This window comes from Leucopleurus acutus (genome assembly GCF_964270905.1).
Source record: "Leucopleurus acutus genome assembly, chromosome: 3".
NCBI classification, from domain to species: domain Eukaryota; kingdom Metazoa; phylum Chordata; class Mammalia; order Artiodactyla; family Delphinidae; genus Leucopleurus; species Leucopleurus acutus.
The window spans coordinates 33,029,128-33,042,678 of record NC_139145.1 but is presented as its reverse complement, the minus strand read 5'-3'; the positions used below and the strand labels follow the sequence as shown (position 1 = coordinate 33,042,678).

General features: G+C 42.6%; 1 protein-coding gene across 3 annotated transcripts in view; it reads left to right on the top strand.

Moving 5' to 3' along the window:
- The window catches only part of TENM2 (teneurin transmembrane protein 2), a gene marked incomplete at both ends in the record, with an annotated part of 1,201,679 nt that overhangs the window by 662,498 nt on the left and 525,630 nt on the right, over window positions 1–13,551 (top strand). The window lies entirely within an intron of this gene.

Genomic DNA, 13,551 nt, shown 5'->3' with positions numbered 1-13,551 from the left:
CCGTTTGCTCCAGCATCTTTAACTGTGCTTGTTACAGATGAGATACTCAACAAACCTTTCTTGAATGAGTAGGTTTTGAAGAATAGGGTTAAGGGAGGCAAAATTAGGAAAATACAATGAATGATCTTCAAAAGGGAATCAGTGGAGAAATTGCCTTGTTGGTTCGGGTTCTAGCACATAAGTTTGTAGCTCTTTAGGAGTTTCTCTAAATCATGGGCCATCTCTGAGACGTGGCCATGGTGTAGCCAGCCTGCTTCAACCATCACCTCTACACGAAGTGCTCTAAGGAATGTATGCCCTCTTCCCTCATTTCTAGATACTACTATCACCTTCAAGTCAAAATATCGAAAATATTATCCTGACTTCTGGCTCAGCAACTCAGTCTACCTTCTGAACTCTCCTGTCAGTTTCACTGCCCATCTTCTCTTTCCTCAAGAAGAAAAACAGCAGCCTTCCCTGGCTCTTTTCACTATCTGTAGTCCCTCATTCTCAGTGTATCAAAATGGAGTTATGTTACTTTCTGTAAACTTAAACAATCATGCATTCATTCAACACCTGTTGTTATTCCTAGAAACTGTGCTAAGCCTATAAACAAACAGGGCTCTGGCCCCCAGGGAACTTAGGGTCACCCATTTTCTGTTTTAATTGGATGAAAGAACAGTGAATGAGCATCCTTCCCAGGGTCCAGGCCCTCACCACCTCAACTCCCCTTTCTTAGACAACAATCTTCTAACCATGTCTTGCACATTGTTTCCCAACTAATCATCCCACTCAGCAATGAATCATTCTACCTCCTCTTCTGGAACCTAAACTAACTGGACTTTGGGTCCAGAGTTTTCTTACCCTGAGCTTTGGAAAGTTTTTATCATCTGACCATCACTCTAATTTATTCCCACGTTTCTCCAATAATTCCCTCTTTCCCAGCCACATCATTTGCTTTTTTTTGTCCCTTTAACCTTCATTTTTGTTCCTATAGTTCCTAGCACAGAATTTAGATGTGGATGGAACCTTAAACATTATTTAACTCAGCCCTTGCATAGTACCAAAAAGAAAACTGAAGTTCATAGTCTTCAAGTCAGAAAGCTAGTCCTAAAAATATTACTTTCTGGGTTTTAAGGCTCTTTACCCAATACATTTTCATGGATGCTTTATAGCTGTATGTCCACGAGGCTGGTATCCAGCAGTTACTGTCAGAGCCCATTTAAAGTTCTCAAATCAAGTGGAGAGTTAAGAGGGAGGTTTTCTCGAGTAAACCGGGGGGAAGAGCAGCCTGGTAGGGAAAGGGGAAGGAAGAAGTGGGCTAAAAGGAAGCGCGTTTGCAGATTTGACTACAGTCGGCCTTTAGCATCCATGGGTTCCGCATCTGCGGATTCAACATACCATGGATTGTGAATTTTGTTTGCCATCGAAGTTGCAGAATAGGGTACTCCAACTATGGGGCTTGAGCCTCCGCAGATTTTGGTATCCACAGTGGGTCCTGGATACCCGATGGATACAGAGGGATGAGTGTATCTGTGTTCTCCGCTCATCCGCATTTGTCATCTGGGTCGTTAGAACAGGATGCCTGTTTTCTGAGCTGCCAAAATCTTTCGTAATCCAAATCCTTGAACTCATCTCGATGCCGAAGAAAAAAACCAAACGCGCACACACAGTTGCTTTTTCTCTTTTAGTATAAAACCCAGGAGTCTGCTAACTGGGGGATAGCTGAGGCCAGAGTTTGAAAGACCAATAATTGTTGACTAATGGTGCCTCGGTGGTAGTTCCAATATGCCAGTTAATGCATAATGTCTCCCTGCATGAAACCTGATCAAAAAGCTTTAAAGCTGCTGGGCTCCTACCGTTTGTGGAAGAAAACACGGGGGACCCAGGGCCTCAGAAGGAGCGGTGATTTGGAGACATTGACTGTCTGGGCAAGACCTCATTTATAAAAAGACAAAAAAAAACAGGACCATCCTTGAAATGCGCTGCATTACAAAAAGCCCATGATTTGTAAACGATGTGTAAGGTAACTATCTGAAGTGACAAAAAGGCTAGCAAAATAATAGATAAGGAAAAGAAAGCTGGCTTTTCTTTTTCTTCTCAGTGTTTGAAAACCTCCCCATTAAAAGAACACAATATGCAACTGCAAACATGGATCAGCCTCATTAAGAAGAAAGAAAACTGTTTGAAATCAACCTCAAAGAAAAAAGCTGTCATTTTCTTTAAGGACACCATTATGTTTTTATTGACAAGACAAAAGAGTAATAAAGTTGAATTAGAACAACTAGAAGCTTGATAGTTTGGTTGGAGGGAAGTAGAACAAACTTGGCTATTAAAAAAAAGAAGAAGAAAGAAAGAGTAGATCTTTTAATCAGCCTCTACTGAAGCGATGACTATTGACCTTACCCTCATTGAGAGCTTTCTTGAGTCTGTTTCGGGGGCAAAATTCTTGCCTCAACGATACAACGCAGGAGTTTTAAAACTCAAAGGGAGCTTGAATAATCATTATGTTGGAGTATCTTATTTTATAATTGGGGGAATTGGTGTCTAAAGCAGTTACTCGTCTTGCCCATATGCTCACCCAGCTTTTGAATTTCAAGGTTAAATTCTGGAAATCAGCAGGAGCTGCAACTTATTTTCTCCAGATACAGAATCTCTTTTTCCCCATCTTACCAGGAAAGCATCGTACTAAAAAGAAATTTATGGCGATTATTCTGAAATCAATCCAGAAGCATGTTCAGGGATTTTGAGTATACTTGTGAAAGTTTTGTGACTTGGTGGGCGGGGAGGGGTCCCAGGGTTCTCTTCCCTGTCTGGACTCGGCATCAAGCAGTAGAAGCAGAAGTGACAGGGGACCCCCGTCCTTCCTCAGCACTGTACTGTGGTGACAGTCTGCACCTTGTACCCACACACTCTCCTTGTTGGAACAGAAGCAATGCCTCTCTGGCCCCTTTTGTGAGAAGAATGAAGCAAGAAGACCCTGCCGGCTGTGACTGTGTTATGAAACGCTCCAGAGCAGCAGTGAGAGAGGCCAGACACCTTGGAAGTGACAAGCTCTCCCTTATAATATATAGTAGGAGTTCACAAAAAGGAAAATGCAATAATTTCTTAAGTACTTTGGGCCATTTTCCTCTCTTACTTCCCTCCCCGAGAAGTCTGGACACATTTTTATTTGGAAAGGCGCATTGTGACATTTTGTATCATTTCCTCCACCTATTAATAGCTCTGGCTGCCCCAGGTGTTCATTTTCAAGACACCCTCGGAGAAGGACTTCTGGCAGCTGCTCTGCAGCTGACAACTTTGGGGAAGTGGCAGGCTTTAATTGATGTATTGCGGGTACCATGCTCGCTCGCTCTCTCTCTCTCTCTCTCTCTCTCTCTTTAAAAAAAAAAAAAAAAGAAGTGATGAGTTTAGTATCCTCCTAGGGCCTATAGATTTTAATATGTCAATTTTTCCTCTTTTATTGGAACTTGGATGTTTGTGGCTGACTGACGGTCTTCCGCGCACCTTTTTATCTCCGTGTGACACCAGACACCCGTGTCATGCATCACCCATCTCTCTTTGAACACCTTTCTGGACAGGTAACAGACAACAGCCCCTGTATAGATTCTCACCGGAACAGCAAGTCCTACAAGTAGATCTTCAATTAGCTGCCTGCCGTTAGTCAATAATTACAACGAGAGGAAATTGGAAGAGGTGGCTGGAAGTCAGGAACAGGAAGTGCCAAAATTTCTCCTTTCCAAACAGTCCCAGCGACAGTCCTCTGGCTGCCCCCTGAGGGAGGCAGCATCCCCCAGGCCGACAGTTCCGTGGATACTGGCTCCAGAAGCCATCCCCTCTGATTCTGGCTCGTTGCCTGCTCTGTGAAGGAATGAAGGTATTTCCCAAGAGTCTCAAAGAATGCCAGCTCTGCCGTCACTTTGCCCAGAGAAGCCATTGCCTTTATGGCCGCTTCTGTGTAGAGCTCCATCTGAGACCCTTCTCGCAATAGGAAGTACAAGGGGATTTCTTACTCCCTTGATTTCCCCCTTAGCATTCTAATAGATCTTTAAAAAAGAAAAGAAGAAAAGCTTTTTGCTGTATAACTTATATACCATAAAATTTTACCCATTATAAGTATACAATGTATGATTTTTTAAATTAAATTCATGGAGTTGTACAACCATCAACATGTTCTACTTTTAGAACATTTCTGCCATCCAAAAATTCCCTACAGCTCATTTACTGGTCAGCTACACTCCCACTGTCAGCCCTAATTCAGCACTAATCTACTTTTTGTCTCAGTGAATGTGCCTTTTCTGGACATTTCTTACCAGTGGAATTATATAATGTGTAGCATGATGTTTTTGAGGTTTGTCCATGTTGTAGCATGTACCAATAGTTCATTCCTTTCTGTGACTGAACAGTATTCCATGGACACAGATACACCACCTTATCTGTCTCCATCCACCAGTTGAGGATATTCAGATCGTTTCTAGTTGGGCGCTATCATGCTCTTATGAGCATTTGCGTGCGTTTCTTTGCATGGACCTCTTAACTGCCATTCATTAGGTGCTCATGTGCCCCAAGCTATGCTAATCATTTTCAGTGCATCATTTTTAGACTCCACAACAACTGGTAAAGCAGCAATGTTAATCAGAAAACCAAGGCTTAAGAGAGAGCACTCACTTGGAAAAATGTTTCTGGGGCCAAAATTCAAACCCATGCTCTTTCCACCATGCCTGGCAGCCTCTCTGCCTCTCAAACAGCAAAGCAGACATTCGCACTGAGCTTTCCACTGCAAGCCCCATTGCCCACCCTCCAGCCACGTCAAAAGTCCCTGGTGTAACCACTTTAAGTGGGTTTGAGGTTTGCAAATCTGCCCTAGGATTCTTTCACCTAAAAACATTCTCCACTAAATTATAGCAGGTCACTTTCAACCCAATTGTTAACATTGTTACATAGATCAGTGCAAATGTATCAATTATCTATCTGATGCTTAGCACCAGGGTGGGCAGTGTGTGAATTCAAAAGATGAATGACAAACAACATGGCCCCTTGAGGGCAGTATAATGGAAGACCAGACTCATACCCACACATCTACATGACGTAGAACCAATTACACATGTACTGAGAGCTTTGATTAGTTAAAAACCTGTGCTAATACCCAGGCCACTTATAACTCATATGCCACCTACCTATTTCCTTCTTGACTTATGTGAACACTGTGGAGGTTAATTACTAATACGTAATATAAAGAGGGCTGGACTCTACACAATTAACGAGCTGCTCAAAACATATTGTGCGGAAACGTAGAGATGTTAACATCATTTAAGGCAGTTTCCCAGGTAGTAATTGGATAATCTACAGTTTCCCCTAGAGATTATATTCATGTATACATGCGTGCACATGCATGCCTGTGCACACACACACAAAGTGGAGGGGGGAGAGGATTATAAATATTTGTTTCTTCCATACATCTCATAAATCTTTGTGGAACACCTGCAGTGTTCCAGGTACAGTGCAAGTCATGTAGGCTTTAGCGGGGAGCAAAACAGAGTTCCCTGACCTCCTAGAGCTCATAATGTTACAAGGGAAGATGAAGGTTATAGATTGAACATTTGTGCCCTCCCCCTCCCCCCAAAAATGTCCATGTGTTGAATACCTAATCCCCAACGTGATGGCAGTTGGAGGTGAGACCTTTGGGAGGTAGTTTGGTTTAGATGAGGTCCTGAGGGTGGGGCCCCCACGGTGGGGTTAGTGCCCTTAGAAGGGGATGAAAAGACTAGAACTCAGCGCTCTTTCTTCACCAGCTGAGGCCACAATTGGAAGGCAATCCTTCACAAAGCAGGTGCCCAACCCTGCTGGCACCCTGTCTCATACTTCCAGTCTCCAGAATTGTAAGAAGTAAAAGTCTGTGGTTTAAGCTACCCGGTCTCGTATTTGTTATAGCAGCCTGAGCTGACAAAAACAATGGATAGTAAATAAATAGGAAATCATAGGAAGAGCCATGAAGAAATAGAGTATGACAAGAGCCATGAAGAAATAGAGTATGACAAGAGGACCTGTCTTTCAGGGGCAGAAGGCAGTGGGCTTATGCTCAGTTTTGCATTAAAACAAAACAAAAACAACCAAGCAAAACAAAAAATCAAAACACCACCTCTCAAGGCAATGTATGGAGGAAGAATTAGCAGGGAGCAAGTGACATATCCCGGTGGCTTAGAATATGGGCCTAACAGGATAAATGGAGAGAAATAGTCACACTTAAAGACGTAAAGCCCTTCCTTCTGTGTCTTTTTTAAATATTCTGCAAAACTTCCGTAAAGATTGGCAATTTCGCTATCAAGCCTCGGTAACCTGTTATATCAGTTCTCCATTTTCCCTGCCCATGTTAGTGATAGAATATCTTCCATTAACCTATGCTGAAACAGCCATTTCTATTCTAAAAATCTATTTATGTTCCCCTATAACTTTCTTAAAGATATGCCTCTGGGCTGTAAAACCTCAACCTTATAACTCAGCTGAAATGTGAATACTTTTGCCAAATTTCAGTAACATCAGTTGGGCCTTTTCTGAGTCATTTGATGATGAGGCTGTCTTCCCTTTGCTGGCGGGGGTGGGGGGGTGGAATACCATCTCATTCATTTGAAGGGATTAAAAACTGAATTTGATTCTTGGTTACTTGCTGTGGATTTGGTCTTCAGCGTCAACAGTATCCTATGACTTTTATTTTCAACTATTTCATGAATTAGAAAAAACAACAGGTGGTCCTAGTTGTGAAGTTTCTTTTAATGATAAGTGTAGCTTCCTGTTCTTTGTTTTTTATCATCTTAAGTGACACACTGCATTTTATTTCAGATCCTCTTCTCTGTACATTCTCAGTCTTTTTCACAGTTTCATATAAAGCTTCTCTGGCTAATCCTTGTTACTTTCCAGTTGCCAGAAACCTTTAGTAATGTGATCATTTTTCCTTAAACATTTCTAGGATAAAAACATAGTTTTACCTTTTATAACCTCCACATCCCAGAGAATTCCTTTTTGAAAATGTACTACCCTATACTACTTCCTACTGTGGTATTAGTTGTCTGTATGTCTTCCAATTGCCTGTGGTCATTAACAGAATTTTTTCCCATTGGTCAGTATTTTCTTTTTCTATAGTTCTTTCTGGTAAGAAGAGTACATAGAATTCTCCCCACCCCAATTTAATAGTTAGATTAAATTATGTTATGGTATGTATTGAGAAGTTTTTGTAATGCCATTATGTGTCACTGACCCCTCTTTAAGGTGTTGTGTATAAAGACATTTCAATCTGTAAGAAACTGCTTGGTTTTCATTAAGATAAGAACAATTCACATTTTTGTATGTATATCTCCATTTCTTAAAGGAGTCAAACCTAATGATATGGATTTCAGTACATGTCTGTTGAAAAGGAGTATTACTTTGACTGCAACAGCAGAACAACTGAGGCAAAAGTGGACAAGAAGTATACAAGGCATTTATATTAAGAACTGACATAAGTAAGCTGTGATTCCTGTCTCTAAAAGACTTACACTTGAGTAGGTTAGGGCGAAAAGAATGTTCAGATATCCATAATTAGATGAACAGAAGGAAATAAAAGTTCAAGGGAAAGAAAGTGAGATTTATAAAGGCTGAGTAGGTCTGCGAATTCAGTGCTGAGTCCTGTGACCCACGTCTTCCAGGTCAGCATGGGAGGGGGGAGCAGCACAGTGAGATCAGCCAGTGACATGCATTAGCATTTGATATCTCTGTTTTTTTGAGTGGGTATCTTTGCTTTTTACCCCAAATCTCTTAGACCATGTATATTAGATTTATAAGAAGATCAACACCTCCTTTTTTGAAGGAGGCAATTTGGAGGCAGAATGGGGATCTGGAAGTGGCTCGATCCCTAGCTACATTGCCCATTCTGATAAAATCATCATCATCTTAATAATCTCTCTTTTGCTTTGATCAGGTGTAGTAGACGCTGCCAAAAGTAATGGAGATGATTTTTTAAAGTGAAAAGGCATAAGGGGGTGCCTTGCAGGATTGGTTCATTATTCAGGGGGAAAGTTATCAGCGTCCCTGGAGAACTCTAAGGAAGGAGAGACTGCGCCTAGTGACAAGTTGATTTAAATGATAAACTGGCTGTAAAGCCCCTAACAGAGAACTGGCACGGAATAGGTGCTCAATGAATGTAAATTCTCCATCTCCCTTCCGCTGCTCCAGCAGGATGGCTTAGCCCTATGCTCTTATATGTTCCAGTTGGTGTTCCTGTAAATGTGCTTAGAGCTTCAAGGGCTCCAGTGACACCCACGGGTTAAGGGGTCCGATTATCAGAGCAGCATCTTTCTCCTTGACTTCTAATGTCCTGAGTAATTCTTGATGATAGCTTTGCCCTTGTCATCCAGCAATGGTCCTCTTCTTTTGACACCAGCATTCTCTGAAGTGTGAGTCTGATTATAAAGGGGGTGGGTCCAGGTGTGCTATGTTTGTGGTGACCTAACATTTTCTGCTGGGATGATTGATATACCAAAGAGGCAGTTAATCAAGAATGGACAACTGGGACTTTGAAACCACACTATGTTAAAGTAATGTACCTACATTTTGATCCTTTCCCTAGACCTCTGGGAGTCTTTTGAATACTTAACTCATTAACCAGCCTGGGGCTTTTTTTTACGTAAAAATGATGTGGGTGGCTGATTCGGCATTATGGTAGATTCTAACTGCCACCCCCTCCAGAAATATGTCTGGACAGATATTTTATTTCCAGGAGGGAGATAGAATTCCTCCTTCTGTGGCATGGCTCTGTAGAAGGTCTCTGAGAACTTAGGACTTAACATTTTCTGATGTGACTGTATCGTATTCCACCAGTATTTCAGAAATTATGCTTTAGGTAAGTCTTAGAGAAAATTTATAGGATAGGACAACAGTATGTAACATCAGGGGGGCCTGACTTGAATATGATATCAGGAAAGGCTTCCCTAAAGAACTGAACTGATTAATAGTAGGTAACCAGAAGAAGGGGTTAGGAGAGGGAGGGAGAGGAGGAATATGTGTGGACTGGGAGGAAAATAGTGAGTTCCAAGAACGAGAGGTTAAGGTTCCTGGGGCAGAGAGAGGGAGCAGGAGAGAGGAGTGAAACAGATGGTAAGAAGTGGGCAAGGGCTTCCCTGGTGGTGCAGTGGTTGAGAGTCTGCCTGCCGATGCAGGGGACACAGGTTCGTGCCCCAGTCCGGGAAGATCCCACATGCCGCGGAGCGGCTGGGCCCGTGAGCCATGGCCGCTGAGCCTGCGCGTCCGGAGCCTGTGCTCCGTGGGCAAGGTCCAGATCCAACACAGGTTCCCGGTCCATCTTAAAGGGATATGGACTCCATCCTCGGAAAACTGGGAAGCCAGCGAAGGATTTTGAAGAAGGGGCTGTCATAATCAGATTTGTCCTTAAAAGATCATTTTGCCTGCCATGTGGACAAAGAATTAGAGAGAGGAGCAAGAGTGATATTGAGAGAACCAACACGAGGTTGTCATACTGTGTAAGATGCAATGATGGCAGAGAACAGCATGATAATTTGTCCTTTTGCCTCGGAAGTTTACAATCTAGTAACGGATTGGAAATACGTACACAGACTATTACCATGAAATATGTAATGTGCGACAGGAATTATGCAAAGTAAAATGAGAAAAGGGAAAAGCCGTTTTAGCAGAGAGAGTCAGGGAAATATCTTCTTACGTGTTGAACAACCAATCCTGTGACCTGAGGTTTGTTTGTTTTGTTTTTTGCTTTTGTTGTTGTTGTTTTGATTTTAGTTACAACTGCTTCCAGGATAAGAAACTGCTTTAAAAGTAGCATTCCCACTGTTTCCGTTGCTTTTAAAGCTACAACACAAACACATATTTTATATTCAGTTTCACATTATCTTTGTCAGACAGTAGAAAGCATGTTTTGGTTAATTTCCTTTTAGAAAGAAGTAAGTGAATTTCCCATTCGTTGTCCAGGTCATCTGTCTGTCAGTACAGTCAGGAAAGATTTAGAGACAAATCTCTCTGTAGAGGACATACTACTGCTGAGTCAACAATATGGACGCACAAGCAAATGTAAATGAAAGGTATACGATGATTTTATCCTGAGAAATTTGAAAGAGATTGCAGGTAGAAAGACCTATATAACGTTCTCCTATAGCTCTTGGGGCCCCTTTTTGAAATACCCTTCTGAGACTCCACTCTACTTATCATTCATCACTTCCCACACCTACACGCAGCTCTCTTTCAATGAGGATGGCCGGTCAGGTGCGCTGATTTGCTGTGATGGAAAAGCTGCCCAGTTCCACTGGTGAATCTCCTTTGAAAAGAAATAGGCTGGATTATACTGAGCTTATGAGAAGGAAAACTTTCAGTTGGTCATGTAGAGAGGCATTGGGAAAGTTCTTGTGCATGATTTCATATTGGCTTAACTCTCAGCTCCGTCCATATGTGAGTTTGGGTAAGTCATTTAAGCTCTCTGAGTTTCTTTCGAAAAATAAGATGGTTATGCTGATTGATCACCCAGGTGTTTTGCAATCTTAGTTCCAGATATATATTTCCATCCAGGAGAGCTATGAACTAATTTTCCAGAAAGTTCTTTAGGCACAAGATAATTGCAAATGTTTAGTTATATGGGTCTATGCACAAGAGAGTGCTTGACTCTATGTATCCTTCATACTGATGTCAGAAGAAAGAGAAGGAGAATTCCTTTAGTCCTCTAAGTATCTGAAAAATGCATTTGGGGCAAGAGGTGGCTCTTTGAATATGAATTTTGACTGTGCCTGGTGGTTTTGAAGATTGTAGAAACATTGTGTCTGGGCTAAGAAAAATAGTAGTCTCCCATAGTTTGCATTCTTAGACCACACCCAGAAAATTCTGTTCTATTTGATATGATGCAATTTAAAGATGCTGACAAATCTGAATCAAAGAAACATGATAAAGATGAAGAAAAATCTGGGAAATTTGCTATATAAGGAAAAGTCATTAAAAATTGGAAAGGCTTGGTCTTGAAGACTTAGGGATACATTACAACTGTCTCAAATATCGTGTAGAACTGTCAAGGGAAGAGAAATGAGACTTATCCTGGCTCTGCCTTTCCTATTAGGCCTGGGGTAAATCGATTGAAATTTTAGCCAGCTTAATTTGCACTCAGTGTGGAGAAGAAATTTCTGACAACACTAGCTAACCAAGAATGGAAGGTGACCTAGTTTCCCTTGTGTAGGGGAGTAATGCGCAGGAGACTGGATATTAGCAGTAGTGATCAGAAGAGGCAGTGATTTAAGTGTTTTTGCATGTATTAACTCAGTCATAACATCGCTTTGAGGTAGCTTCTTTTATCATTCCAATAGTATGGATGGAGAAACTGAGGCACAGTATGGCTAAGCCACTTGCCTAACTTGTCACCTAATTAGTAGGTGACAAAGCTGGTATTTGAAACCGTGCAGTCTGATTGTAGAGTCCTCAGGCTTAACTGAGTTGCTATATTGCTTATAGATGGGCATCACTTAGACAATCTGTGGATGGGATTTCTGCCCTGAGTTTCCAAGGAGGTGTTTGAAGAGTCCACCGGTAGCAGTGCATTCTGGGGTGGTACGTAACACATTCAGAGGTGCGTTCCTGCGCGTGCACCCAGAGCCCTTGGGGTTCAGGCTCCATGCCCAGTCGCTCGTTCTGCTGTAGGTATGCATAGCCATTCAGTTGCCTTCCCCACACCACCTGGAGTTGGGCTTCGTTGTCTCTTGGTAGAATTGTCTTTGTCTTGCCACATCAATGTCATCCACTTCAGCTATACCATGACATTCCTTTAAGAAAAAAAATCGAGGGCTTCCCTGGTGGCGCAGTGGTTGAGAGTCTGCCTGCCGATGCAGGGGACACGGGTTCGTGCCCCGGTCCGGGAAGATCCCACATGCCGCGGAGCAGCTGGACCCGTGAGCCATGGCCGCTGAGCCTGCGCATCCGGAGCCTGTGCTCCACAGCGGGAGAGGCCACAGCAGTGAGAGGCCCGTGTACCGCAAAAAAAAAAAAAATCGAAAACATATCCAGAAACATTGCAAGAAAAAAAGCCCTGCTATCTGGGTGTACAGGCTACAGCTAGACCTTTCTTCCAGACATGATGGATAGCTGTTTGTCCTCTTCTCCCCCAGAGACTGCACCTTATATGAATGTTTGAGAGGTACCTTGCTTTCATCAGCCCTTTGACAGTTAGGAACCATAAGAAATGGCAAGTACTTTCTAGTTCGGAAAGAGAGAGAGAATCTCTTTCAGACTTGGTAAGATTTATCTAAAGGTAACTGACCAAGAAGGAGAACTGACCCCACTTCATATACAGGTGCTTTAAAATAATTTGACAACAGGTAGTTAAAATGTAAGTATGCCATGCTGTCAATCACATTCTGTCTTTCTGCATTTGAACACTTGTTTTACTTGAAGGAAGATGATGTTGGAACATTTTATGGCATCCATCAACAAGAATGTGCACATGGTTTCAAATAAGGGTTTCCAGCCTTCTGAAACCAATTACTTCTACCTAAGTAGAAATGCCAAAGCAGAGATATGTCAGCAACTAAGAGAATAGTTGTGTGAAGTAATAATAAATACACCCAATGATGATGCCTCGAAACAACAGACATTGTACACATACACACACACATGCACAAACCTTTTTAAGAGATATTTTTTAAAGTCTGTGTCAAACAATGTTAACCCAGAGAAATGCAGAAATGTCAGACATGGGCAGGACTTGCGGTTGGCATTTGGCTGCCAGCGGGGGAGGTGTCCTCCCACGCTAATTCCTCAGGAACCTCATGCTGTGTCTGTCTACAGGGAAGGGAGAAAAAAAGGGAGGAGGGGGAGAGCAGATATTGCCTCTGATGTTTTTCCTTCGCAGCTGGAGAAGGCCTCAGCTGTGTCAGGCTGGGACTGCTGGTGATTTTCTGTAGAGGGGACCACATAAGGAATAGCAGCCCATCCCAGCTTATGCCAACGGTGACCCAGCCTCTCCTGATCGTCAGCGTGGCTGGCACAATTGAATGCAAGCCAGACTGCCTCTCATGGAGACGCGTCAGTGCCTCACCTCTGCCTGTGAGTCCTCTCCACGGGAAGGTTGTGATGGAGTCTCTGGGTAAGGGTAAGGGAGGTGCATGCAGATGGGGCTTCGCAAGGACCTTTCCTAATTGACAGAGGAGTTGGCGCATTTCCTTTAAGCCTTCCGTGGGTATTGAGGGAAGGATGGGGGGCTTGGCCGTGAAACTGCTTTTGCCTGCAGCTCTCTAAGAGTAGCTGTGGGTTCTTGTCACCGAATAGAATTTCCAATTCCTATCCAGCTGTGGATCTGCAATTTTTTCTACTACCTTCATGATGGCTGCCAGGTATGGCATCAGAAAACTATTCTGTGAACATAGATATAAAATGGGATTGATTAACTGTAAACATCTGTTAGGTCAAGCATCTTACGTCTGTTGCCGAAATATTCTTTCAAGTGACTCTGTCTACATCTGTCACATTTTTTCACCCTCCAGAGACCTATTTGTGGTAGCTCTCTGTGCACTGATTGGCTTTACCCTTGGCTGTAGTTCT